General features: G+C 46.0%; 1 long non-coding RNA gene across 1 annotated transcript in view; it reads left to right on the top strand.

Annotated features, from left to right (window-relative positions):
- The window catches only part of LOC149859595 (uncharacterized), a 141,211-nt gene extending 131,394 nt beyond the window's left edge, over positions 1-9,817 (top strand). The window contains exon 3 of the long non-coding RNA XR_016443512.1: positions 9,711-9,817. This is a non-coding gene — a long non-coding RNA (uncharacterized LOC149859595). The remainder of the gene's footprint in view (positions 1-9,710) is intronic.
- Positions 9,818-27,613: the final 17,796 nt, after the last annotated feature.

Genomic DNA, 27,613 nt, shown 5'->3' with positions numbered 1-27,613 from the left:
AGAAACGCTTCCATTAGAAACTCCTGTGTTCAATTGCTAACATCTCCAGAAAAGAGTACCTTGTGAGATTAAATCTGGTCAAAACACTGAGTGAGATCCCTACCTTGTGGGCTTAATCCAAACATCCTGTTGCAGCATTGCCTTGGTTTTTAGCTCAAAGAGTGCGTCTGCACAGGAGGCTAACTGCTCAGTAGCCTAATTCAATTGCATAGTAGCATGCAGGGCAAAACCCGTACTAATATCTTAATTTGTAGTAGTACTAGGCTACTGCACAGTTAGCATCACTAAAAAGCTATGCACTGATGCTAGTGCTCAGTAGTGCCAGTTACTGCACATTAATTTAGTACTTGGTTATGCAAGTACTAAACTCAATGTGCAGTAACTATGGTATATTAATGAATGAATAGATGCACCCAAAACATAACACTGATTTTTAAAGGGACCAGTTCAATTTCTGTTGTGTTGGTCAAACTAACAGCTGTCACATGAGCATGCTTAGGGCCCACATTTTCCTTACTGACAGTGACACCTCTCTAATGTTGTTCCCTAGATTTCTACTACATGATCCCCAATTTTCACAAGTGCAATCACTATCAAACTCTTTTTCTGTTGGGTATATACACTGAGAGATTTCCTTAAGTGATCATTCTCAGAAGCCCTTTCCAAGTTTTAAAGTTTCTAAAGTTGAAAAGCTCAAGTATTGTTTTTGAGCTGAAGTTCTAATGACTGGCTCTTAATTTAACTAGCTATCAAAATTAGACCTGGTTCACATTTTCACTTGGTACTCTCAGATGGACCCAGTTGCCTAGCTGGCATAAATTAGTGAAGCACCGCTATGGCAATAAACAAGAGAAAGTCAATAGAGGTATGCTGATTTACATCAGCGTGGAATCTGGCCTAATACATTCAGTTATAGTTTCTGAAGCCAGTGTCTCCATTTCCCAAATCATGACAAGAGGAAGAATTGGCAAACTTCACTGAGTCTGGGGAACCTTCAAATACTGCATCTGGCCCTGCAAATATTAAGAAGTATTTTTGGGAACAGATCTTAGAGGCTAACATTATTAGTACGAGTCATAAGTCACGCCCCATCATTTAAATATGTTAATTTAAAAGAATAATTATACTTTAAAGCTAATCTTATCAGGGAGTAACTTATAGCATGTGTCAGGAAGAGATGAGCCACCCAAGTTATGCTGATGTAAAGGGGTGCCCTCTATACACTAGACTTTAACTTCCATCTCTTCCTGTCTGGTTGCAAATTCTCTATGCAGAGGAACGCAAACTTAGCACCTGCGTCAGAGTTCTTATGCTCACTACTTCTGGTGGAGTTCAACCCCAGGCCAGCCACACTCATTAAAAATGTCCTTTCTCTCAATCATTAAACAGATCACCACAAAGAGATAATTTAAGTCACAGTAGCTTCTGGGCCAGGAAAATTTGGTCAATGGCCTTATATCCAAAGGGGTGAAATATTCCTTCTGGGAAATGGATCTTGGTCAAAGTGGTTTATCTAAGAATGTCTATTAACTCAAAGAAGTAGCATCTGCAACAAGGCATTACTTTTCTCGCAGTGTCGTCAGTGGGAGAGGATTCTTTTCTCCAAGCTGTGTTTGAAGCCCCACCCCTCTCTTCAGACCTAGCAGTTCCTTCCTTCTGAGCATCTAGAATAATGATTCTCAAGCAGGGTGCCGTGGCAGGTGTCTTGAGATCCTTTCAAGGGTGCTGCAGGATGCTATGCAATGTTAGCATGTTAGGTGTACAAATATAATTCACAAGATAAACCCAACGATTTAAAATTGGAATCCATCGTGTTAAAATAATCTGACCTGTTGTAGTCTTTCCAAGTTCTTTGCAACAGAAAAATGTCCCTGTTATTTTTCTGCAGTCAAAAAATGAATGAAAGCTAAGAGCTGGCATTTTAAGAGGGGTGCCTTAAGCCTAAGGAGGTTGAGAGCCACTGATCTAAAATGATACACACTCAATAATCATTTCATGCTCGGCCCGGAGGTGAGGATCATCATAACCTGTAGAGACAATAGACAAAAGATGGAAAGGAGAACTATGTGAATAACTGATGCTTCAATACAAAGATGAAGAAAAATTTAATTTTGAGTCACCCCGAAATGAAAAAACAAGTATTTTTTTCATTCTGAATTGTACTACCCATACCTACATTTGTGCTGAGCCTAATGAAACATTTTAGTCGACCTGAGACAAAAAGCTTTGTTTCATTTTTAGGGATTTTTATTTCTAATAAACAATGTACATGTAGATAAAATTGGTCTCAAAGTAGTTTGAAAATGAAAAAAAAAACATTTTATTTTGAAATAGTAAAACTAAATATTTTGATTTTTTCCATTTCTCATCTCTCTTGATCTTTTTTTCCCAGTGCTATTTGTCAAACTCAAGGCAAATTTGCAAATTATGTTGGTTGACCACAAACTGCAGTTTTATTGAATAACTTTTTATCCAAAATTTTTACTCAGCAATAAGAGAAAGTGATTGTTCTAAAGCAGGGCTGGGCAAAATACAGCCCACAGGCAAGATCTGGTCCACCAAGTAATTTTATTCAGCTTGCTGTGTGTCTCTTGGCCCCATCTAACCCAGGAACGGTGGACAGTGCAGGTTATGGTGTATGTGGCTGGTCCTGCTGTCCCCAGGTGTGCATCAGGGTGGAAGCTCCTTCTGGCTGCCACTGCCAGTATCACTGCTGCCTCCAGCCCTCACCCTGTTTCCTGGGCACTCAGGCCTGTCCACCCCACACCCACCATCGGGGCATCCGATGAAGCAGTCAGGTGGGGTCACCATGGAGACCAGCCCAGGACCCACCCAGGCAGGGTATGCTTGGCCAGGTGGATGGGATGGGGCTGCGGGTGGGAGGGGAGTGAGACTGATAGGCAGGGCTAGGGCTGGGATCATAGGATTGCAGGGCAGTGATGGTGCAGAGTCTGGCCCCAGGGCAGAGTCACTTAGGGAGTTTTGGTGAGCTATTGTGGACTGGGGGGAAGAGAAGGTGCTGACCCAGCCCAGCATAGGGGGTTGGGTGGAGTGCTGACCAAGTCTGAAACAGTTCACGAAAACAGCTCACTAAAGTGGCCTTCTAGTCCAAATAATTGCCCACCTCTAGTCTAAAGCTATTCAATACGTTGGCATAGTGATGCCACTAGAATTTAAGACATGAATCATTGGAATGAAAATAGTTGTACCTGAATATTCACCATGCTCAAAATTTGGCTCAGATGAAGTCTGCATTGTATTTATTGTAATTTCCACTCTGGTCCCTGACCTTACTTTAATTTCTGGAGAAAGGTTAAACACAGACCTTGTTTGTGAAGATAACAACCTGAGAAGGTCACAACAGCCTGTTCAAACCAAATAATGTCAAATTTCAGGGACTGCAGTAAGTGAAGAAGTGCTAACACCAATACTCTTCAATGTTTACATCTCAGAATTTCTACATACAACATCCAAGTGATGTGTGTATGCTGGCAATGTCACCATAGTAGCCCAAGGAATGTGACAAGACAGAACTGGAAAACATACTGCATACTGACATGGAAGTCATCACTGACTATCTGCACAACTGGCACTTAAAGCTGAGCATCAGTAAGTCAGTATCATCACTTTTCCACTTGGACAGTCTTTCAGCCAGAAGCATGCTGAATATTAGAGTAAGCAATCATATCATTCCCCATAAGCAACCCCCAACCTATGTAAGAGTCACATTAGACTGTTCCCTTACATAAAAATATCACATTCAGAAGGTCATCCATAAAGTCTCTGCACAGGTAGATGCCTTAAGATTTGGCCAACATGACATAGGGTGTTAATTTCAAAGTGCTCAGAACCACTGCATTTGCAATGGTATATGCCCCAGCACAATATTGTGCTCCTGTATGGTCCAGGTGTTGTCTTACTAAAAAGCTAAACACTGTACTTAACAGTATGCTGAGACTCATAACAGGCTGCACAAATTACACACCCACAGATATAGTCCCTGTATTCTCTGGCATTAATCCAACTGATATAAGAAGATAGACCCTAACAACTTTACTGACAACAGAGGCAAAAAATGATGACAATCACCTGCCCCATCAACTGTCAATTAAAGATCAGAATAGATGGAGACTTAAGAGGCTTAAAAGTCAATAACTGTTTATATGTGAAGCCCCCAAGCTCCTAAAATAGACTGGGGATGCTGAACCAAATCTATGGGCTGCAACAAAATGTACCAACTCCTAGGAAAGATCAGACCTATTCCTACAGCATTTTATACCAATACCAAAGAGTCCCCATTGGGCACAACCTTGACAGAGAAGCATGGGTTAAGTTGAACATACTGAGATCTGGATATGGACACTTCAAGACAACACTCCACAAAATGAACTTCATGGACATCCCTGTGTGAATGCAGTGTCCAACAAACTACACAGCACCTAATCAAAAGCTGCAATCTTTACAAATGCCCAGATGAGGTGGATGGAATGTGCATCTTGAGTGATAATACCAGATAGTGGACACATCTACATGTCACTATGCCAAAGTTGTTTGGAAGTACTAAATCATGGTACAATAACAGCATGTACAGTGCTGTACACGTGCCACATGGTTATTTTTAGCAGCTACTTTGCATTGTGCTGCACTGTAACAGGGAGCATGTCACTATGGAAAAGTAGCTGCTGGTCCAGTGTAGACCCCTGCAGATGCTATGTCACCAAAGCACATTGCTATGGTGAGATAGCATTATGTGTAGACATGCTCAGTGCCTCATAGATTTGGAAGTTGATATCAGATGCCATATGAAAAAAGAGTGCATGTGAAGACAACTGGTGTTGACAAAAGACAAGGGAACTATTTTCAACAGAATTTGTAAGGGTTCACATAGCTCCAATGTGAAAATGAATTCACATTACTCAGTAGTCCATGTGTAAAAGCTGCCTTCTTACCCAACCCCCCAACACTAGAACTTGAGATCTCTTGAGCTAACATCATGAGCTGCTCCAGTTTGTGCTAATAAAAGAGTTCTCCTTTCCCTTGGCAGCAATGGGCTCATTCTTCTTTGTGGATTGGGCACAAAAGGCAGTGGTTACTCACTAACCAATGAGTTACAGATGGTTCCTCCCAAGAGATTGCTGAGAAGGTGTTCTCCAGTATCGGTACATCTTTAGGGTCTGTGTCTGACATTTCACTTAGACATGCTCCCCTTTGTCTCCAGAAATATTTCTAATTTACTTAGAAACTCAGTTTGTAGAGCTCCTCTCCAGTTCTACTGATAGCTCCATTAATCATTTAACAAAGAAAATTTGTTTGTCTTTGCCATCAGCTGGTGAGAGCTTCTCTTAACCTTCCATTGCCTCTTTCTCTAACCTGCCCCTTGGGGCAGGTAGAAAACAAAGACTTTTGTCTGACTCTTTATCATTATGGCCCTTCCACTGATATCAGTGAAACGTCCACTGGGATCAGGGACATTAGGGAACCCTCAATGGCCTTGCTATTCTGAGCCTGGGACAACTACAAGGAAATAGCCATTAATTTCCTGATACAGGTCCTTACCCTGTTCTCTACATGCTCTTTAGCATTCACATACACAGTGGGTGAACACATACCTGCAAATGCCCTGTGAACCCAAGCTTTTCATTCTCTGATCCTGGGGCAATTTGTCAAAACTCCCTTTCACATTGGCCAGCAGAGGCCAATCAGGTACAGTGGTTTTGTGGAATGGAGGGTGTGTTTGTAGGGGGGGACCCTCTGGGTTAAAATCCATAGGGAACACGGCACACGGGACATGATGGTGAGAGTCTACTACAGACCTCCCACCCAAAGTCAAGAGCTTGACCAGGAGTTCACCCGGGAACTGGCTGAGGCCGCTTGCTCCAGGACTATGGTTGTCATGGGTGACTTCAGTTACCCAGACTTCTCATGGGAAGATCACTCAGAAAAATCTGAGTGGTCGCAAAGCTTTCTATCATGTGTGGATGACCTCTACCTGACTCAAGAAGTCTATGGGCCAATGAGAGGTAAAGCGCTGCTTGACCTGGTACTGGCTACTGGGGATGACCTAATCAGTGACCTAGTGAGCGATGGGAAGCTGGGTGACAGCGACCACAAGCTGATCACCTCACCATCTGCCGTAAAGCTGGCAAGTCAGTCAGCAACACGGAAATCCTTGACTTCAGGAAAGCCAACTTTGACAAGCTCAGGAGGCTTGTCAGTGAGGCCCTAAGGGACCATGATCCCAGGGGGAGGGGAGTTCAGGAAGAGTGGTTGCTCCTCAAAGGAGTGATCCTCAATGCACAAGCTAATTCTATTCCATCTCAGATATCTTTTTTAGATATGTGGGGAGCCGGAGGAAAAGCACTCCCACAATACAGAAGAGTTGGACTTAATTTTGAGCTATTATGCAATCACTTTTATGTACTTGACACAAACACACACAAATCAGGACAAAAATATTTTTTGAAATACAGTTAAAACGTATTAGTGTAGATGTTTGATTTTTAGTATATAATTTGGCGGGGGTCTGATTCCAAGATGGCAAACTCCTTTCCCAAAAGGAGTATTTCTGGGGGCAAGTGGAAGGATTTCTGGTGGCAAAGGTCAGGGGTTAGGGGCAGGACTTCTAGTCCCAAGATGGCGACCAGGGGGTAGGGCACCTGTCAAGGGGCGGGGCTACAATTGCAGGCCTCAACAGCTCACCAGAACTCACTAACCAGCCCTCCAGCTGAAATAGTTGACCACCCCTTCTTTAAGTGGTAGGCTATTATCCACTTAACCCTCTGTAGCTGGGTTCAACCCCCTGAACCCTGAACCTCATTACAGATGGATATAGACAGGAAAATAATCAGAGTTATCATTATGAATGGCAACAACTATGCTGGAGGGAATTAGAAATGTTTCTACTTCAGGGCTACAAAGTGATTTCTGGTAGGGAAGTAAACACCCCAAGGGGTAAATTATAGGGCTCCAGTGGACTCAGAGCTGGTAAGTAGGGGGCAGAGAACCATGGGGAGACCCCTGCCAGCCCCCAGCCCCTGCCTGCTCCCCCAGCCCTCCCACCCATTCCCCCAGCGCGCCCCCCATGACTGCCCTGCATGCTCCTTCCCAGCCCTTTAAAAAAAAAAGCCCCAAATCACCAGGTGCTGCCCAGTGGGGGAGGAGGGTGATCCCAGCTGCCCCCACTGCCCCACGCTATATGTGGGGCTCTGTCACAAGTCCCCCTGACCCCTGCTCACTCCCCCAGCACCCCACATGGCTGCCCCACCCAGCCTAGCTCTGGCCCTTTAAGAAAAAAAATTGAGAAAAACCCTGGGAATCATTGCTCCTACAGTGGCCTCAGGGCTTCAGGAGGCCACATTGCCAAGGTTGACCCTGTTTTTTGTGTGAACAGGTGAATGAGCATTCCTGAACTGGTGGCAGAAATAGGTGTAAATGCCGACAGAATCCACACCATTTTTCAGGATCAGTGAATTAGTGAGAAGTGTGTGTGTTGGATGCCAAAGCACCTGCTCAGGTATACACAGATGACAATGTGTGGAAGTGTGTCCCCAGCTCCTGCAACCTGTCTGGGACAAAGGGAAGGGGTTCCTCTCATGCACTTTCATGGGGGACAAGACCTGGGTCCATCATTATGATCCCAAAAGGTAGAGCATGCAGTAAAAACACACTTTGTCTGCACTGTCCCCCAAATCCTGCAATTAACCATTCTCTGGCAAGGTCTTGCTCATTCTGTTTTGGAATTGCATGGGACCACTCCTTGTCCAAGTCACAGAGCACAGGGTCACAATCAACAGCAACACCTACTGTCATGTTCTCCAAAGCCACATGAAGCCAGATATTCAGACCAAATGGCATGGAAAGCTCAAGGAAGGTGTTCTTCAGCACGATGGTGTTCTTCAGCACACATTGCACAAATGACTCCTAAGACCTTGCATGGACTGGGCTCTGAAATCTTACCAAATTTGCCCTACAGTCTGGATCTTGCACAAAGTGTGTATCACCTGTTTGGACCATTGAGGAAGGTTCTTTGTGGGCGCGTATTCACTAGTGATGTAGAGGTGCAACTCATGGTGTGGGAGTAGCCATCACAGCAACCACAAAAAGGTTTATTTAAGGATGATATCCAGACACTTGTGACTGGCTGGAATACCTGCATTGTGAAGTAGGGTGACTATGTAGAGAAGTGATGTGGTCTAGTGAAGACTGATATTTCTCACTGTCATGAGAAACCCATGATCTGGAAGGACGAATACTTCTGAAATGCTGTCCCTTTGTTGCAGAAGCTCTTTCCTAGGCTACTACCCATCATCCCCAACAGAATAACACCAGGCCACCAGGATTGTGCACCACACACGAGCAACAGTGTTTTACTCCCACCATTGCTAATCTGTCCCATAACTAAAGAATTGGGACATAAAAGGGACTGAGGCTGCCTTGGCCAAATTACCAGTAACCACAATGCAAAAATCACCTTCCCAACTGGAGCTGACTGAGGTAGGTCAAGGGCTGAGTAGGTCATGGTGCCATTTGTTTAGGCAGCATTTCCCACTAGATTCAGCCAGACACACACTGGCAGGGAGCAGTGCCTAGGGAATGCTTACACTGCTACAGTCCCGGCTGTAACTTCCTTGTGCTGTGGCTGCGCAGTCTCCAGGGCTCTCTCTCTGGCCCAAGCCCTGACAGTCACTTACAATTTATAGTGGGAAAACAGAACAAGGCCAAACGTAGTTCTTGGTCACACCAATGTGAATCTAGAGAAATTACACTGAAGTCCAGATAGTTGCTCCAAATTTACACCTATGTGACCAGGCATGGAATTCACATCACCACAGCAATACATTTTTTCAAACAAGGCTTCTTGTCTGATATTTCCATCTACAAGAGCAAATGATTATGGGAGAAGTTGTCTGCCCCAAGATGTATAACGAAAGGAAAAATCCTAAGTACATTATAGGTCTCAGGCAAGCAACATTATGGTGATTCTTTCCATAAGCAAGAGAGTCTTAAACAGCCACAGCCACAGCCATAAACTTTCCTCCAAAGCATTAAGATCTTTTCCACTTCTTGCTTAGCATTGCTGACTATTGTGTTTGAACATGACCAGAGGCCACCTATTTTGTTCAGCTACATAACAGCCCAGGACATCCCATGTCACTATTGCTTCTATTAAAAATTAGCCCAAACTGCATAATTTGGACCCAGATTTCTGAAACTTCTGTGTAATTTCTGCATAATTTAGATTCCAACTGAAAAGTTTTAAACATGTAGGATAGGTTCCCATATAGATCCAGAAGATTGCACTGGCTAATTAAAGAGTGAAGGGCAAGTGACAGATTCCTCTGAGGGCTTCACAAGGTATTCTGGGATGTATCTTGGTCCCCTGCTCAAACAATAAATATCAAAATGCAGACAAATTTGTCATGGGATACAGGGAAACACAGAAGAGCACAATCAGTTCACATGACTTGTGTTACTTGATGGCATCCCAAACAGGGCAAAATGAGAATATCAAAATAGAAGCAGGGGAAAAGACAAAAACACATGGGGAAATCTTATCGCACTCCCCTAGCTATGGGGAATTCATGTGAACTGTTGACTTCTCCATGCAGCACATTATCTTCCATGCTCCCACTTGGTAGCCTGGTTGTAACTGTATGTTGCCCTCTCTGCCTTCACAAGCTATGCCAATTTACGCTTGTTTTTTCCTTTAGGTGATCAGCCATTTTGTGAAGGAGTTTTGTCTACTGCTGGACTCTGTCCTCTCTCTCTGCTGAACCACTTTCCCATTGACAACAGGCTGGCAGGGACAGGGAGGAAGAAAAGGATTCATACTATACAGATTCATAGTTCCTAGTGTACCAGTATCTGTGGCTAGGGGTGAGTGTCTGTCTCTAATTAAAGCTTTCACTTCTTAAGCTGATTCCTCCTCTTCCTCCTTCCCTACTTTGGCTGATTCAGTCAGGTATGTCATAGCTCCATGAGCATGATCCAGCAGTGCATGATCACTCTCCTTCTGTACTCAGTTCTAATTATGAGCAGCGGAGCCAGAAAATGCGGTGCAGAAGAGCATGGAGTCTAGAACAAGGATTGCTACTGTTGGGTTTCCTGTGCTTGTGTCCAGCCCACATGCAAAAATTACAGGCTTTGCAGGGAGGGGAAAGCCAGAAGGTAAGTTACTTTGCATGGAGTGGATATCAGGTTTGGGAGCCTAGTAGAACTTCTGGAGTCCATCTGGACAGCTGCTAGGAATTAAGAGGGTTCAATGTAGAGGGCTAGCAGGTACAGGTTTCAGGGCAGACATATCATTGACCCTACCAGTGTAGACATAGCCTGTCTGATTATGGGCCCATCCCTCTTATCCCCTGTACGTTTTTCTAGCCCCCCTCTACAGTAATGATACCTGCTCCCCATTCTCAGCTGTTCCCTCCTTTTTGGGTGTGTGGCCACAGCTTTCTCTGACAACTGTGAGACTTTTGTGGCTGTAACCATTCTGCCAGCAACAAGGGCTCAGTCCAGGTTAGGGAATCCCTCCTAAAACAAGCAAACACCACAATAAGTTGAGGCCCCTATCAGCTTTTGGGATCACTGGGTGCGTCCACACAAGATACATTACTGCACATTAGTGTAGTTTACTGCACAGTAAACATACACGTTTATATGGGTGCGCACTTACTATGCAGTAAAAATCCTTAATCTTGCTTAAATTTAAGTGGGATTACTTAATGAGCAGTAACGCACATGTAGACACAACCCAGGAGCAAATTTGCTCCCCAGTCTACCCTGCTACTAGGGGGCTAGTCTGGAGCAAGCCCCAGGGCTGCAGGCTAAGAACTTCTTCTATAGCAGCCCCTGTCTGCAGGCTATAAAAGCGTCCAGACATGTGGAGCACTGAAGCACATAAATAGGGAGTGTGAGGGCACTGCAGACCCCTGTGTTCCTCTAAGCAGGCCACAGCAACCTGCTTGCCAGCACTCCAGCACTGCTATCTGGCATTGCACTGCTGTGCAGCTGCCTGGAGATTGTTGTCCAGGCCAGCAGGGTGCTGCAGGATGCTGCAAGCTGCTGCAGCCTCTGGCCAGACCTATCATCCCCCATAGCCAGCTGCAGGCAGCTTCTGGCCAGCAGCTACTGCAGGGAATTGCCTCTGTTGTATGGCTGTCAATCCCTTGCTGGGCCCCTGCATTGGGCACTGCTGGCAGCTGCCCAGGGCTGGCAACAGAGGGACAGCCATGCAGGGGCGCAAAGAGCCGGTGTGGGACTCAGCAAAGAATCCTCCTCCCCCTCAGGCCCATGCCTACATCTGTGCCCATGCCCATGTCCTTCACCTGGGCCCCCAACTGGACAAAGGAGGAGACTGGAAACATTGTGGCACTGTGGGATGAAGAATAAGTGCAGCACCAATTCAAGTAGAGTGGGAGCTCCAGTGCCCACATTTATGAGGCCCTGTCAGGCTGGATGCAGGAGTGCAGGCACAACTAGTCAGTGCAGCACTACCGCATAAATTAATCTGTTTGGCATTAGTGGATGGTGCAGTCCCAGAGTCTTGTGGGGAATTCAGGCTTCCCTTCAGCCCTTTGGAACATGTTACCTGGTGCTGGCCTGAAGCTCCTCCATCTAATTCAGTTATTATGATTTCCATGTGACTCAGAAACTGGGCTCCTCAGAAGAATTTGCTCAGCTCTGCTGCTTCAGCAAAGAACTGTTGCTTTATTGTGCACAGTCAAGGAACTGCTTCTGCATCATTACCCGCTGAAAAGAGCATGGGATCCTCACTAGAAAGGAATCAGTATTATAATGAACCACTAGACAGAACCCTTGCTAAGAGGGCACTACTACTTTATCCCTTCTCCTTTCTGAGTTTGTGCCCGTGTTGGTGATATCCAAAACATCACTGGAGGAATTCTAGGGAGGTTACACTTCCCCTGGTTAATCTAGGGATGAGACAGATAACTGCTCTTTGAAGCTTCAGGCCACAAGGGTTTCATAACAAACCTAAAACTTGGGCCAGGATTGTAGAAAATCATGGCAAGGCTTCTGAACTTGTTAAACTGAATACACGGTGAGTGTGAGGAAAATGTCCTGTTCAGAGATTCATACTGGAAACAGTTAATAGGTTTGCTTGGACACAAGTACCTATGGGCACAAACCCCAACACTGCTAACAAAAAAACCTCTGAGAATCATCTGCTGAACTGACTTTCAATTCTGTTCCTAAAAGTGGGGGAAGTAACAAGGTGTCTGCATGCCCTGTTTGGATTCTTGCAGGGATATTTAAGATCCTTGATACCCATTTTAGGCCAAAGTTCTAAGCTTCCAGCTATGAGTTTTAATAAACCTGTTAAAATGGTGATAGCTTGAGCTGAGACAACAATGTTCCAGTATTGCCACAAACTCAGTACCACACTAAGGCATTACCCTATTTTCAGTTTAGGAGCCCTTTCTAATCAGAAGCAGTATTACTACATGGGTATAGTAATCTCACAAAACTGCACATGGGCCAATAGACTCTGCCTCTCACCAAAGAATATTGTGCGGGACAGCACTGCACTAAGGCAGTGATTCTGCTGGAAATGAAAAGAACATGTCACTCTATGGTGCCACCTGTCACATGCTTTCCTGGGACAGAAAATTTAAACTAAGAAAAATGCTGATTTTTAAAATTCCATCTGATACTTGAATAGCTTTTTTTTTTCAAAATGGGACATTCAGTAGCTTTAGATTTAGACACCTGACAAAAGGTGCTAAAAATTAACCTGAGAGGTATATTCCATTCTAGGCTCCAATTCCCTCCCCGCAACTGCTCCTCACTTCAGGCTGTTAGTGTTAGTAGATCACCCATACCCCTATCTATCCACCTCTATCCATGGGTGCTCAAGGAATTAGCCAGTGTCATAGCTGAGCCACTGGCACAGCTGTTTGAGCTCTCATGGTGCTCTGGACAGGTCCCTGAGAATTGGAAAAGGGCCAATGTGGTGTCCATTTTTAAGAAGGGAAGAAGGGATGAGCCAGGTAACTTCAGGCCAGTCAGTCTTACCTCTATCCTTGTGAAAATACTGGAAAAAATCATCAAAGAGCGCATTTGTGAAGGCCCAGCATGGGAAATGATGCTGAAAGGAAACCAGCATGAGTTCATTACAGGTAGATCCTGCCTGACAAACATTATAGCCTTTTATGACCAGGTCACACACAGCCTTGACACAGGATCTGAGGCTGATGTCATCTACCTGGATTTTAAGAAGGCCTTTGACATAGTTTCACATACTGTTCTCAAAGGGAAGCTAGAAGGCTGTGGAGTGGATGCCTACACAGTCAGGTGGGTGGCTAACTGGCTTAGGGACTGCACCCAGAGTGGTAGTGGACGGGTTGATCTCAGCCTGGAAGGAGATGGGCAGTGGGGACCCGCAGGGTTTGCTCTTTGGACCAGTGTTATTTAATATCTTCTTCAGTGATTTGGACAAGGGTGTGGAGACCACCCTCTCCAAGTTTGCATATGATACCAAGTTATGAGGCAAAGTTAACACACTGGAGGGCATGGAGCAGATACAGGCTGATCTGAACAGGTTAGATCAATGGGCAAAACAAAATAGGATGCAGTTCAACAAAGATAGATGCAAGGTACTCCACCTGGGGAGGAGGAATCCCCAGCACACGTATAGGTTGGGGATGACCTCCTCAGCAGCTCAGCGGCTGAGAGGGATCTTGGAGCCATAGTTGACTCCAGGATGAACATGAACCAGTAGTGTAACGAAGCCATCAACAAGGGCAATTGGACCTTATCGTGCATTAGCAGATGCATGACCAACAGACCGAGGGAGGTGATGCTCCTCCTCTGTGCTGCATTGGTCAGGCCAACTCCACAGGTTGGAGTACTGTGTCGAGTTTTGGGTGCTGCACTTCAAGCAGAATACAGTGAATCTGGGGAGGGTTCAGAGGAGGGCTATTCACATGATTAGTTGCCTCTGTGAAAAACCCTTCGAGGAGAGGTTGGGGGATCTGGATCTCTTCAGCCTTCACAAGAGACATCAGAGGGGAGACCTTGTAGCTGCCTATAAGTTTATTAAGGGAGGACAACAGAGAATTGGAGATACAGTATTTACCAGAGCACCCCTAGGAGTAACTAGGAATAATGGGTGCAAATTGTGGAGAATAGATTCAGGTTAGACATTAGAAAGAATTTTTTTACAGTAAGGATGGCCAGAATCTGGAATGGGCTTCCAAGAGAGGTGGTACTATCATCTAACTTGGAGGTCTTTAAGAGGAGGCTTGATAGACACCTGGCTGGGGTCACCTGACCTCAGTCCTCTTTCCTGCCAGGGGCAGGGAGTTGGACACAGTGATCCTTTGTGGTCCCTTCCAACTCTACAATCTATGAATCTATCCACACCATCTACAAGAACATGTATCTACTACCTCAAAAGCAGATATCTTTAGCTCAAACCAGTGAGAATCAAGGGTTTGTTGGCTCAGAAAGTTACTGGTTTAATTTAGTGTCAGCCAAATAGATAACCTTCCTCTATACAGGGGTTTATCTAGCATTTGAACTGCTGTGGGCCTCAGCCACCAAGGAGGAACTTCTATTCTCCAGATGAAGTATGTGACTAACTGCTCAGGCATATGATGAGTCTTCCTCCTTGCAGGATGCGACTCCATCACAGCTAATGCTGCAGATGTTCTTGATTTCTGGTGTGCATCCCTGGTTCACTCTCTTGGGATTTGTTGTGGCTCTTTCTCTCTATCAGATACAAACATTTTTAAACTGGTGTGTCTTTTTTATGGGACATGATTCTGTTGAGTTTTAGAAGATGCTGGAGTGGTTCAAAGGCCAACAATTGCTAAATGAGAAGCAGGCATAAATGGGCCAATTTCAGCCAAGACATATTTCTCTTCAAGTCTCCCTGATACTTATTGATGCAATTAGTAACAGCCTAAAACTCTTTTGCAGCAAAAATGCTTATACTCAGCTGACTTTCTCAGCTATGGAAATATGTAGGAGGCTTTATTACACAGAATAAACCAGAATTACAACAACTGTTGGATTTCTTTCAGTGTCAAAATGGTGTATGGCAGCAAATAGATAAAACCCATGCCAAAGCATTCCCTAAAACAGGCATTTATTACAGTAAGGCCCAGCTCTGAGAAGCCTTTCATGTCATTTGTATTCAGAAAGCCAGGGACTGACTTACCCAAAATGACTTTTATTACAGAATTGCACCACTTTTGTTGTTTTGTTATAAAACCTCAAGTTTCCTAAATGTCTCTTTAAAAAAAAAAGGCTCTGGGGGCCCAAGTGGAAAAGGAGGGAAAAGTCAGCCAAGTACAGCATTCCAAGCACAGCTCTTTGTTCACACGCAAGAACCCATCTGAAAATAAGGTTAAAGGGCCTAGTTTTAGCCAAGTGACTCTGGCAATTTTAGGGATGCATGACTCCAGCTGTTCCTCCATGCCAAATCCATTCTTGCTGGGTGCTGAATGCTTTCTGAACTGAGGTTTTATTTCTCTATAACTTTTATTTTTTTAATGAGAACATGGGACCAATTCAGTACCTCAGTGGCAATTTGGCCTTTTTCTGGTGCCTTACTTTGAGCATTGCCTATTGGTCTCCTTTATCACCTTTTATTAACATATGCAATCATTTCATCCCTCTGATTCAGCTGGTTAGTGCCAAGTTCAGTTAATTCGAGCTAGTTACAAAATTATTACTATGCTGTATGAGAAACAACTTCTCTCAGTCATTGACAAAGGAAAGAAATATCATGCAAGCAAACTCAAGGCCATAAGCTCCTTGCAAGAAACAAGGCCAGTTGCTACTGCAAACATCAGAAAAATGAAAAATAAAGATAACAATGAGGCTATACAAAACTTTAGGCTGAATATGAAAGAAAACTTTAAACAATACTATAATTCACCACTTTATAAACAGATGCAACTTTAAAGCATAAAATATGACAACCTACCCTAACAGGTCCACACATACCTCCTTGGATTTCATAGATTTCATAGACATTAGGGCTGGAAGGGACCTCAGGAGATCATCGAGTCCAGCCCCCTGCCCAAAGGGCAGGAAGTCAGCTGGGGTCATAGGATCCCAGCAAGATAAGCATCCAATTTACTCTTGGAGGTGTTCAATGTAGGTGCTTGAACCACCTCCGCTGGCAGACTGTCCCAGACCTTGGGGGCTCGGACAGTAAAGAAATTCTTCCTTATGTCCAGCCTGAAAACCGTCTTGCAGGAGTTTGTGACCGTTCGACCTCGTCATCACTTGGGGCGCTCTGGTGAACAAATGTTCCCCCAGAACCTGGTGGTCACCCTTGATAAACTTATAGGTGGCCATCAGATCACCCCTGAGCCTGCACTTTTCCAGACTAAAGAGTCCCATGGCTCTCAGCCTGTCATCGTAAGATCTGTTTTCCTGACCTCTGATTATGCGCGTGGCTCTCCTCTGGACTCTCTCAAGCTTTTCCACATCCTTTTTGAATTGTGGAGCACAAAACCGGACGCAGCACTCCAGCTGCAGCCTCACCAAGGCCGAGTACAAGGGGAGAATGACGTCCCGGGATTTGCTCGAGAAGCATCTATGGATGCAAGCCAGTGTTTTGGTCGCTTTACTAGCCGCAGCATTGCATTGCAGGCTCATGTTCATCTTGTGGTCAATGATGACCCCCAAGTCTCTTTCTTCTGTAGTGCTATCCAACGTAGCACTGCCGAGCCTATAAGGAAGCTGCAGGTTTTTCCTCCCAAGGTGGAGAACCTTGCATTTTTCAGTGTTAAACACCATGAGGTTCTCGTCTGCCCATTTGCTGAGCTTGTCCAGGTCAGCCTGGATCACCCGCCTATCTTCTGGCGTGGATGCTTTGCCCCAAAGTTTGGTGTCATCGGCGAACTTGGCCAGTCCACTCCTGACTCCAATGTCTACATCATTAATGAAGATGTTGAACAGGATGGGTCCCAGGACAGAGCCTTGAGGGACCCCACTGGTCACAGGGCACCATGATGAGTTACTGCCATCAATTACAACCGTCTGGGTCCGACCACGGAGCCAGTTTCCCAGCCAGTGGATCGTGGTGGAGCCAAGGCCACAACTGGCCAGTTTGGCCAAGAGGTGATCACGGGATACCAGATCAAAGGCTTTTTTGAAGTCAAGATATATGACATCAATCTCTTCTCCCTCGTCCAGGTGATAGGTCACCTGGTCATAGAAGGAAATGAGATTGGTCAAACAAGACCTACCCGCAACAAACCCATGCTGGCTATCCCTTAGAATGTTAGCCTGGGCCAGTCCATCAAGGATGGCCTCCTTAATAAACTTTTCTAAGATCTTTTCCAGGATAGAAGTCAGGCTAATGGGCCTGTAGTTAGCTGGATCCACTCTCCTCCCTTTCTTGAAGATCGGCACCACATTGGCCTTCTTCCAGTCTTCGGGCACTACACCAGAGCGCCAGGAGTTTTCAAAGATCCGTGCCAGGGGCTGGGCTATGACCCTCGCCAGCTCCTTGAGTACCCTGGGGTGCAGATTGTCAGGGCCGGCTGACTTGAAGGTATCCAGCTTCTCAAGGTGTTCCTTCACGAGGTCAGCATTTATGGAGGGTAGGGGATCCCCATCACCCGGATCTCCCTGTCCCATAGCAGGCATGGGCATCCCATGGGACTGATGAAAGACTGACGCAAAGTACCTATTTAATAGGTTGGCTTTTTCCTGGGCGTCAGTTGTCAGTTGCCCCATCTGGTTTAGCAGGGGTCCAACGTTGCCCTTGCTTTTCCTCCAGCTCCCCACATATCTGAAAAAGGACTTTTTGTTGTCCTTGATGCTTGAAGCTAGTTGGAGTTCAGTTGCAGCCTTGGCTTTCCTGGTTTGCTCCCTGCAGGACCAGACCAGTGCAGAGTAATTGTCCTTGGAGGTGAATCCCATCCTCCATCCTTTGTAGGCTTTCCTTTTTAGCCGCAGGAGGTCCGCTAGGTCTCTGGAGAGCCAGGGGGGCTGCTGTGCCTTCTTGCTGCCTTTCCTCCGTGTTGGAATAGATTTAGCTTGTGCATTGAGGATTGCTTCCTTGAGAAGCAACCACTCTTCTTGAACTCCCATCTCCCTGGGGTCATGGTCCCTGAGGCCCTGACCGACTAGCCTCTTGAGCTTATCAAAGTCGGCTTTTCTGAAGTCAAGGACTTCTGTGTTGCTGACTGACTTGCCAGCTTTATGGCAGATGGTGAAGGTGATCAGCTCGTGGTCGCTGTTACCCAACTTCCCATCAATCACTAGGTCGCCTATTAGGTCGTTCCCCGTAGCCAGTACCAGGTCGAGCAGCGCTTTGCCTCTTGTTGGCCCATAGACTTCTTGAGTCAGGTAGAGGTCATCCACGCACGAGAGAAACCTTTGCGACCACTCGGATTTTGCTGAGTGATCTTCCCACAAGATGTCCGGGTAATTGAATGGTAATTGAATTGGATCCCTTTGAGGACCAGTGGGCATGGCCTTGGGGGCTCTGCTCAGCGTCCCCTTCAGGAGCTCTCATTTTCATGTTTTGACCCTTTGACCATCAGATCACTCCTGTCCTGTTTTTTTGCCTTTTTTCTCCCAAGAATTTTGTTGTATCTTTCACCCATTGGCCCCACACAGTAGGGTCTATTAGTTCTCTGGGTTGGCCTTAGGGCCTATGATGATTGAAAGATGCAAATAGACAGGAATTTCTGAGGCCTGGTCACTTGGTATCTGGGGACAGTAGCCCTTGTGCCAGCTGGTCTGCTGAAACCACATCCCAAATTCAATTTTTAAAATACCCCAAAGTTCATGTTTTTCTACAATTAGAACAAAAGACCACTATACATGAGCGCGCACACAAACACACACACACACACAAATATATATACACACATACACAGACACATATACAGAGAGAGAGAGATCAGTTGGGCCATGTTTTATTGATATATTTACAATGCTAAAGCTATTTGGAAGCCTACAAATATCACTATCACCATAATAAAATAAATTCTAAATATTTATATGTTTTGATGCTTTCTTTTGCTTTTCTTATCACGCAATGAGTGTATGATGAGGGGATGTGGGGTCTGAAGGAGAGGGATGGGAAAGGGTGTAGAGGGATGTGGGTTGGTGTGTGGGTGGGTCTGAAGGGATGTGGGGGGACTGTGGGTGTGAGGGGACTGTGTGAGGGGGGCTGCTTAGGAGGGGTGGGTCTCCTGATCCTCACCAGGGCTATTGCCAGGGCCCAGAGACTCCCCCACAGGGGCTACTTCCCCCCGAAGGGCTCAGAGATCTCCTGCAGGGGCTACCTCCCCATCTGCAGGGCCCACCCCTGCCTGGCCTCAGCCTCCCTATGTATCAGGGCCACTTGGGGCCTCATAACACCCCCCCCCCCCGCATGATGTGGGAGAGTGGTGAGCAACAGGGATCAGCTTCAGTCCCTGGCACTCATGCTGCTGCATCATGTGGGTGCAGCCTGGCCCAGCAGGGCACCACATGGTGCCACAGGCTGTTGGCCAGCTCAGGGCCACTCAGCATGACCTATGCCAAGCCCCGGGTGACAGCCAGAGTGTCCCCAGATGCCTGACAGCATGCAGCTCCATGCAGCGCCCTGCTAAGGCAGGCTGCACCTGTGGGGGACAGGGCTGGGGCAGGAGTTGGGACCAGGGATGGGGCCTGGTGCAGGCTCCCCCATCTCTTAGAAACTTTTCCACTGCCCTGCCTCACCTCAGGGAGTGATGAGGCTGTAGCATCAGAGTTGCAGCCCCCAGGCCCCTGGCCCCCTGTCCCCTATCCCCATCCCCCCAGGCCCCAGGCCCCTCAGGGCCCTAGGCCCTAGCCCCCAGGCCTCAGGCCCCTGACCCCCAGGTCCCCGCTGCCTGCCCTGGGTGAGGAGTGAAGAGCTTACCTGTAGTAAGTGTCCCATGTTGCACTGAAACGGGGAGGCAAGACCAAAGTGGCGCTCTTGTGGAACAAAGCGGTGCACTCAGGGACCAAAGTGCCGTGCTCATGAACCGCTACTCCTTAGAGGGAACATTGGTGCCAGGCATCCAGGGCTGATCCCTGCTGCACCCCTGATGCCTCATGCTGCACAGGAGGGTTGTGCCATGAGACCCTTAGTGGCCCTGACACCCGCTGCTGAAGCCAGAGAGTGCAGGCTGTGCACAGGGAGCCAGGTCTGGGCAGAGGAATGACTGGGGAGCTGGGGGAAGGAGGGGGGATCTGTGGAAGTGAGCAGGAAGCTGGGGAAGTGAGAGGGGACCTAGGGCTGGGTGGGTCCCCTCCCCATGATCCTCTATCCTCTCCCCCCTCCTCCAGTCCCTCTCCCTCTACTTACTTGACACAAAGCACTGCTGCTTGCCCCACATGGGCAGGCAACATGCTTCAGGACTGGGGCAAGGGCCAGACGTAGAAATGCTCTGGCTGGCTACCAGAGCATCACTGTGGAGAACCAATCCTCCAGTTGCCTCAGGGTATGGTCCCAGACCTCTTTTTTTGTTACAGGGTATTTTTAGATACTTAGATAGCCAAGTGTCATATTTTACCCCTGCACTGCAAATATGCAGCATGGGGAACATTTTTTTGTTCCCTCATGTGAATCTCATCAGCATCTCATCAGCGACTTGGATGAGGGGGTGAAAAGCACCTTGTTCAAATTTGCAGATGAAATTAAGATGTGGGGAGAAGTGGGCACGCTAGAAGGGAGGGACAGGCTGCAATTGGATCTGGACAGGTTACAGGGGTGGACGGATGAAAATAAGATGGGATTCAATACTGACGAGCGCAGGGTACTGCACCTAGGGAGAAAGAACCAACAGCATACCTACAGGCTGGGGAACTCCATTCTTATCAGCACAGAGGAAGAAAAGGATCTTCGAGTTATTATAGATTCCAAGATGAACATGGGCTGCCATTGTGGGGATGCAGTCAGGAAGGCTAACGTGATCCACAGATGCATCATGAGCAGGTCCAAGGAGGTGATCCTCCCCCTCCATATGACATTGGTCAGGCTGCAGTTGGAGTGCTGCATCCAGTTCTGGGCACTGTACTTCAGGAGTGTCCAGAGGAGGGTCACTCACATGATCGGGGCACCAGGGCAGTCCCTATGAGGAGAGGCTATGGGATCTGAACCAGTTCAGGCTCCACAAGAGAAAGCTGAGAGGGGATCTGGTGGCCATCTATAAACTGGCCAAGGGAGACCAGCAGGCAATGGGAGAATCCCTGTTCCCCTGAGCACTACTGGGAGTAACAAGGAATAATGGTCATAAGTTGATGGAGAGTAGATTCAGGCTAGATATCAGGAGGCAATACTTCACTGTCAGGGTGGCCAGGATCTGGAACCAACTTCCAAGGGAAGTGGTGTTTGCTCCTAACCTGGGGGTCTTCAGAAGGAGGCTAGATAGACACCTTGCCGGGGTCGTTTGAGCCCAGCATTCTTTCCTGCCCATGGCAGGGGGTCGAACTTGATGATTTGCTCAGGTCCCTTCCAACCCTACCAACTATGAGACTATGGGTTTGAGACACTGCAAAAGGCATATGTGTGCTCATGTGGATGCAACCCCATTGTCTATTCAGAGCCTCAGGGTGAAGTGCACTTCATCTGATGGTTGGCTAACCCAGAGTCTGAGAGGCCCCAGATGAGATTCTCAGAATAGACATTTTCACTTTCTATCTCTCCAAATAGGAGTATAACACAGCCCTAAGATTTCAATATGCAGTAGAAGTCAAGGTTTCTAAAAGATTCAAAAAAATATATCAAAATATATCCGTATAGGCAGGTTATTCCAATCAAGTTATCTATGGGGTTTCTGGAACCTTTCACAGGATCCCAGGACCATAGGAAAGTAATGCTGGAAGCGACTTCACAAGGTCATCTATCTCCTGCTCAAGGCAGAACCATCCTTTAATAAATCATCCCAGCCAGGTGTCTGCCCAATCTGCTTTTGACAATTTCCAGGACGGGGATTCTACAAGTTCTCTAGGTAGCCTGTTCCAATGCTAGACCACCCTCAGAATCAGGAAGTTCCTTTTAAACTCCAACCTAAATTTCCTCTGCTGCAGCTTGAGTCCATTGCTCTTAGAACTGTCCCCTGCATTCACAGGGAAAAACCAATCTCCATCCACTCTGTAACTGGGGCTTGCAGGGCAGTGATAGTGTGGGGCTGGGGCCCAGGGTGGAGCTCCAATCCACTCCTGGCACCACCTGACTATGGAACCATTGCCCATCACAGGGACCTGTGGGAAGCAGATTGTGGATCTTCCCTGGGTCCTGGCCCTGAACTGTCACTTCCTTGCAAACTTGCCCCACAATCCTGGCCCCAGCCCTGGCCCCATCTGCAGGTCCTGCTCCCAGATGCTACTCTCCACCTACCTGAGGCCTATCCCACCTGCCTGGGGTTATTGCCAGGTCCCAGAGACCCCCCACAGGAGCTACTGCCCACCCTGCATGGCCCAGAGCACCCTCTCTGAAGGGCCCAGAGCCACCCTGAAGAGGCTACTTCCCCCCAAAAAAGGCTCAGAGCTCTCCTTCAAGGGCTATCTTCTCTGCAGGGGCTACTTACTTAACATGGCCACACCTGACAGCCTCTGCTATGTCAGCCACTTTGTCAGTGTGAGGAAGGCAACCACAGGGAGGCCATTCTGGACATGTGCAGCACACTCCAGGATGTGCTGGGGCACACTGTGCTTTGTGTACTCATGACCCCTTGGTGGTGGTGGTGGGATTCCATGCCCTGGTCTTTCCCCAGTGCATCGGGACCCTGGACTGGACTCTCATCCTCCTCACTTGCCCACCCCATGCTGACTGCTTCTACTAAAGCTGGCAGGGTTTCCAATTTGGTACACACTCCAGTCACCTTTGTGAACATGAATGCTGGTTGCACAGGCAGAGGCCACGATGCCTGCATGTTCTGCAACTCTGCCCTGCCAACCCTGGTGGAGAATGGGCGCTTCACACTGGGGGGTACTGGACCTCCAGCTTGGCACTGTGGTGGTCCCACCCCTCCTCATCAGGGTCCCCCCTTACCTTCTCTTCCCCTGGCTCATGCAGCCCTTACACCAGCCAGCTCGATGCCTGTGCCTGGGGTGCCTTCAACCAGTGCCTGGGGTGGATCAACACCCTGGTGTAGTGTGCCTTCAGCTGCCTTACAGAATGCTGGTGCATTTAGAGGCGGAAAATTAATTGTTGAGTAGAGCAAATTACTGCACAGTGGGTGTGTCTACATGTGCATTTATGCTGGCTTAAATTTACTGCACAGTAATTTATGGAGCAGTAAGTGGGAATATACTGGCATCTACACATGCAGGCATTAAAATACATTAACGCTGTGTGTGGACTGACTTGGGACTAAAGTTAGTCCCAAGTCAGTCCCCACACACAGTGTTACTGTGCGGTAAGGTGTATACATGTGCATTACTGTGCAGTAACTAGCTGGGTGTAAATTTAATACCTGCATGATGCAGGTATCAGATTTACCCTCAAGTTGTCATACATCGCCAAATTTACTGCACTGTATGGGCACGCATGTGTAGGTGCATGCCCATACTGTACAGTAATTTTTGGTTATTACACAGTAAAAATGCATATGTGGACACACCCACTAAGGGTCTGCAAATACAGACAGTGACACTACACAGTAATTTGCTCTACTGAGAAGTAAAGTGTTTCATGTAAATGAACCCAATTTGTTTTTCTCTAAGTGCTTCAAAACATATTAATTGAGCACTCATTGAGGTTTCATTGAAGCTTTTGGTACTGGCACCAAACAGAAATAAGATATTAAACTAGACTGACCATTGGCTTGATTCACTGTGGCAACTTCAACAGCTGCTTTCTGTTCTGTCCACTTAAAGAAATCTTAAATAATTAGAGCCTGACACTACACTAACCAACCTAAACCAATGTTCAATCCTATAATAGTTGGTATCGATGCCTTCCTGAGCAAGACCTGGCCACATGAAAGTTTAGCTCTGTGATCTGCACTCAGTCAGGCTATGATCCTGATCTCACTGCATTTAATATGTTTGTTGTTATTAACTGCAGTTGGGGAAGGTGTCACATAAAGAAAGATTTGATTGTGAAGTATATAAATTGTTTCTACAGTTATTTTTTCAAATTTTCCTTGAATTAGCATTTGTCACACAGAAACCCCCATGACCAGTTGTGACAAAGTAAATTAAAAAGTAACATTATGCAATCAAAACATAGTAACCAGCCCAGAACAATATAAATCCTACATACCCTGTGCAATCAAACTAAAAATGCCTTATCAAAGTCTGACTCAGTAATGCACACTTAGCCAGATAACAAATGGATTGTTCTTGGAGAAAGGCCCAGCATTGATTTATATCTCACAGCCCAAATAAATATATGAAGCTTGCCAGAGCTGCCGAAGAAAATCCCAACCACCTCATATGGTTTCATTCTATGAAAAATAAGAAAAGAAAGAAAAATGTAAGGGAGAAGGTTTTTTACACTTTGAATTAGCCATTCAGAAAAAGTGTTATTTATTGAACACCATAGGAGGGAAGTTAATTTTAGAAATTATAAGCATGATAAATTATAAGTAATATTTTTAAGGAACTGAAGGGGTTTGAAAAGGAAAATTGTTCCTCTTTTCATTTAACAATAGTTTGGTTTCCTCAATGTTAATTATAGGCTTCCGCCTGCAAAGAGCTTATTGTGTAGCGATCCTTCAATTATATAATTTATTTCACAGCTAAGGAAGAGAGTTTCACAGACTGGTCCCACTAGGGTTGTTTGCTTAGAGTACTCAAAGTGATTCACAAGATAGTATGGACTAGTAAATTCAGCCTACTGGCTCTACAAGAATTATTTGCCTTGGCTGTTTGCTATTCAGGCAGTGCTGATAGTCTCTTAAAGCACAGTTTCTCAACCCCTGTCATAACCCAAAAGTGGGTCACAAGAATATATGGAAGGGTCACGAGCAAACTTTAAAAATGGATCAACAAACTTTAAAAATAGAGTCTTCTTTATAAGAGAAAAACTTGGGAAACTATGAAGTTTCCCTTGTGAGCTGGCAGTTACCACCTACAAGGGGCTGCTTGGGGCCCCCCATGCCCCAACACATTCACCCCCTGCCCCACATACTGGGGGGTTGTGGCCTGGGGGCAGGGGGCAGCAGGTCAGGAGTGAGGGGCATCGGGTCTGGACTGGCCATCAATGTTTACAAATGGGTCCTGGTACAAAAATGTTGAAAACCACTGTCCTAAGTAACATGACATTAGGGCTGTGCAAAACTTTGGTTGCTAATTCGATTCAGTGGAGATTCAACCCGATTTGGCAGCTGAATCTTTGAATCCAAATCAAATAATGAGACCCTTTAATCTCTCTGAATTGAATCGGAACCCTCTGAATTGATTCAGAGAGATTCAACCATTTGGACATAGACAAAGCTTTATATGTTTTTTCTAGATACCTCAAAGTATCAGGCAGCTCGTGAATGCCAAGATGGTGGGGTGGATAGAGCATCCCATGGGAGTGTGGGGAAGTCCCCAGCGCACTTGGTAGTGGACCCAGAAATGAACCAGTAGCACTTCTGGTCCATTTCCAGGTCTGCTGTGGAGTGCATGGGGGACCCTCCCCCCACCCTCTCAGCTCAGTAACTGGTGCCTCTGGGTTCTGGGGGGGCACCCAGGGTCCCCTCACAGGTGATCACTGAGCTGGGGGAGGCTGTAGGGGGGGTCCACTGTGCACTCACTGGTGGACCCAGAAGTGATTCCAGTCCACTTCCAGGTCCACCACTAAGCACACGGGGGCTGCCCTGCACTCCTGTGGGACGCTTTGTCCGCCCCACCATCTCAGCATTCCTGAGCCACACCTGGTACCTTGAGGTATGTAGAAAAAACATTTAAAGTTGTGTCTATAGCTGAATTCCTGATTCTCCGAATCAGCATTGAATCTTCAGATTCGGATTCAGCCGAATCAAATTGGAACTGTGATCCAAATCAACTAATCGACCACTATCCCTGATTCAGGCGGAATCTGAATCCAAACCGAATATGGCCCATTTTGCACACCCCTATTGACAATGTTTCTGCCCCCAGACTGAACACCTTGAACCAAGACACTAAAGAGAAAAAAGATGTACTGAATAGTACAACACAGATCTGGTGCTCAGAGTAAGCTTCTAGGAGTTAAAAGAACTGTGTAAACAGCATTGGCCCATGTAGTGGAGCAGTGTGGCTTAGACATGCAATTCAATGGAATGAAAAATGACTTGCCACCCAAGAGGATATATATACTTTATCCAGCTCTGACTTTGACCATTCTGTGTCACTTCCACTCCTGTCCATTGTCTGATTTATTTAAATGGTAATTTCTTTGGGGGAAGGACTGTTTCTTACTATGTTTGTATAACAAGGCACTTAACTCTTTAGATTCAGGGCATCCCTCAGAAAATGCCACCTCTTAGTTATCTCTTGTTTTGAAAATTGGAAAAATAATAGAGCAATGTTTCTCTTGCAAAGAACTCAGAAAGACCACAATGGGTCAAATGCTTTTAACAAAATAAATTTCTGTTTGAAGTCTTTGGCTTTATCTTGTGAATCATGTTCATAAATCTAACTACTAACATTGCACGGCGCCCCACAGCACCCTTGAAAGGATCGCATGGCACCCCACACACTGTGGCCGAGAATTCCTGATTTAGATGTTACTGTTATAAAACTAATAATAATAATAACAAAGATCTATTCAGGTCTCTCCACAGAAACCAATATTCCTTGATTGTACTGAGTGCCAAAGTCATTCAGATCATGAAAGGTTTCAGGTTATCACATAAACATTTGCTTGGTGCAGCCTGTCAAAAAGCTCTCATGTCCTGTAGCTTGGAGAAGATTGGTTGCAAAGGAGGCCAGCTGCTAGCCCAACAATTCTGCTCTGGCCACCTAAACTCTAGCAAGCCAACCTGCAGCTCCAAACCCATCTTAGTTGGATCTGCTACTGTGAGAAACTTTAAATTATTGCACGGTGATGTTTTGAATTATTCCTTGGAAAAATATCTAAATATCTAACATTGGCATATAGATTTGTTTAGATCTAGACCTAAGAGCTGGGATGGAAAAGCACATACGCAATGCACACAGTCACATACATACATACACACACAAAAATCATGCATATAGCCTCAGATATACATACATATATAAATATGCAAAAGTATGCACACTCAATCAGACATACTCCCATACTGACAAATATATACTGACAGGCATATATATAAATTAAACATCTTCAGGTGTTTTCTTTAATTCTGTTACCATTAATGGCAGTTTTTCATTGCTCTTAACGCACAAGGATGCCTCAGCCTTACATAACCTTGCTGTTGAAGCCTCATGCTCATAAATCTGAATAAGCAGTGGACAGATACAAATCTGGGTAATAGAGTTAAATATTTCCTCTACAGCCAAAATGCAAACCAGATGTTTTCCGTCCAACAACATGCCTCCTCCATTAGTCTCACTGCCCATGCCATTACCCCCAGCTCCCCACTAGGTCTTGTTCTCATGGGTGATGAATATGATGCATAGCTATAGCTAGCTCATGGCACCAATTGTGTTAATTCAATAGTCTCTTTGTCATGTGAGTTTTCTGCAGTTCTTTATTCAGCTGGTTTTAAGG

This window comes from Crocodylus siamensis, chromosome 7, assembly GCF_052110815.1.
Source record: "Crocodylus siamensis isolate JL-2025a chromosome 7, ASM5211081v1, whole genome shotgun sequence".
Classification (NCBI taxonomy): domain Eukaryota; kingdom Metazoa; phylum Chordata; order Crocodylia; family Crocodylidae; genus Crocodylus; species Crocodylus siamensis.
This window is presented reverse-complemented; position numbering and strand designations above follow the sequence as displayed.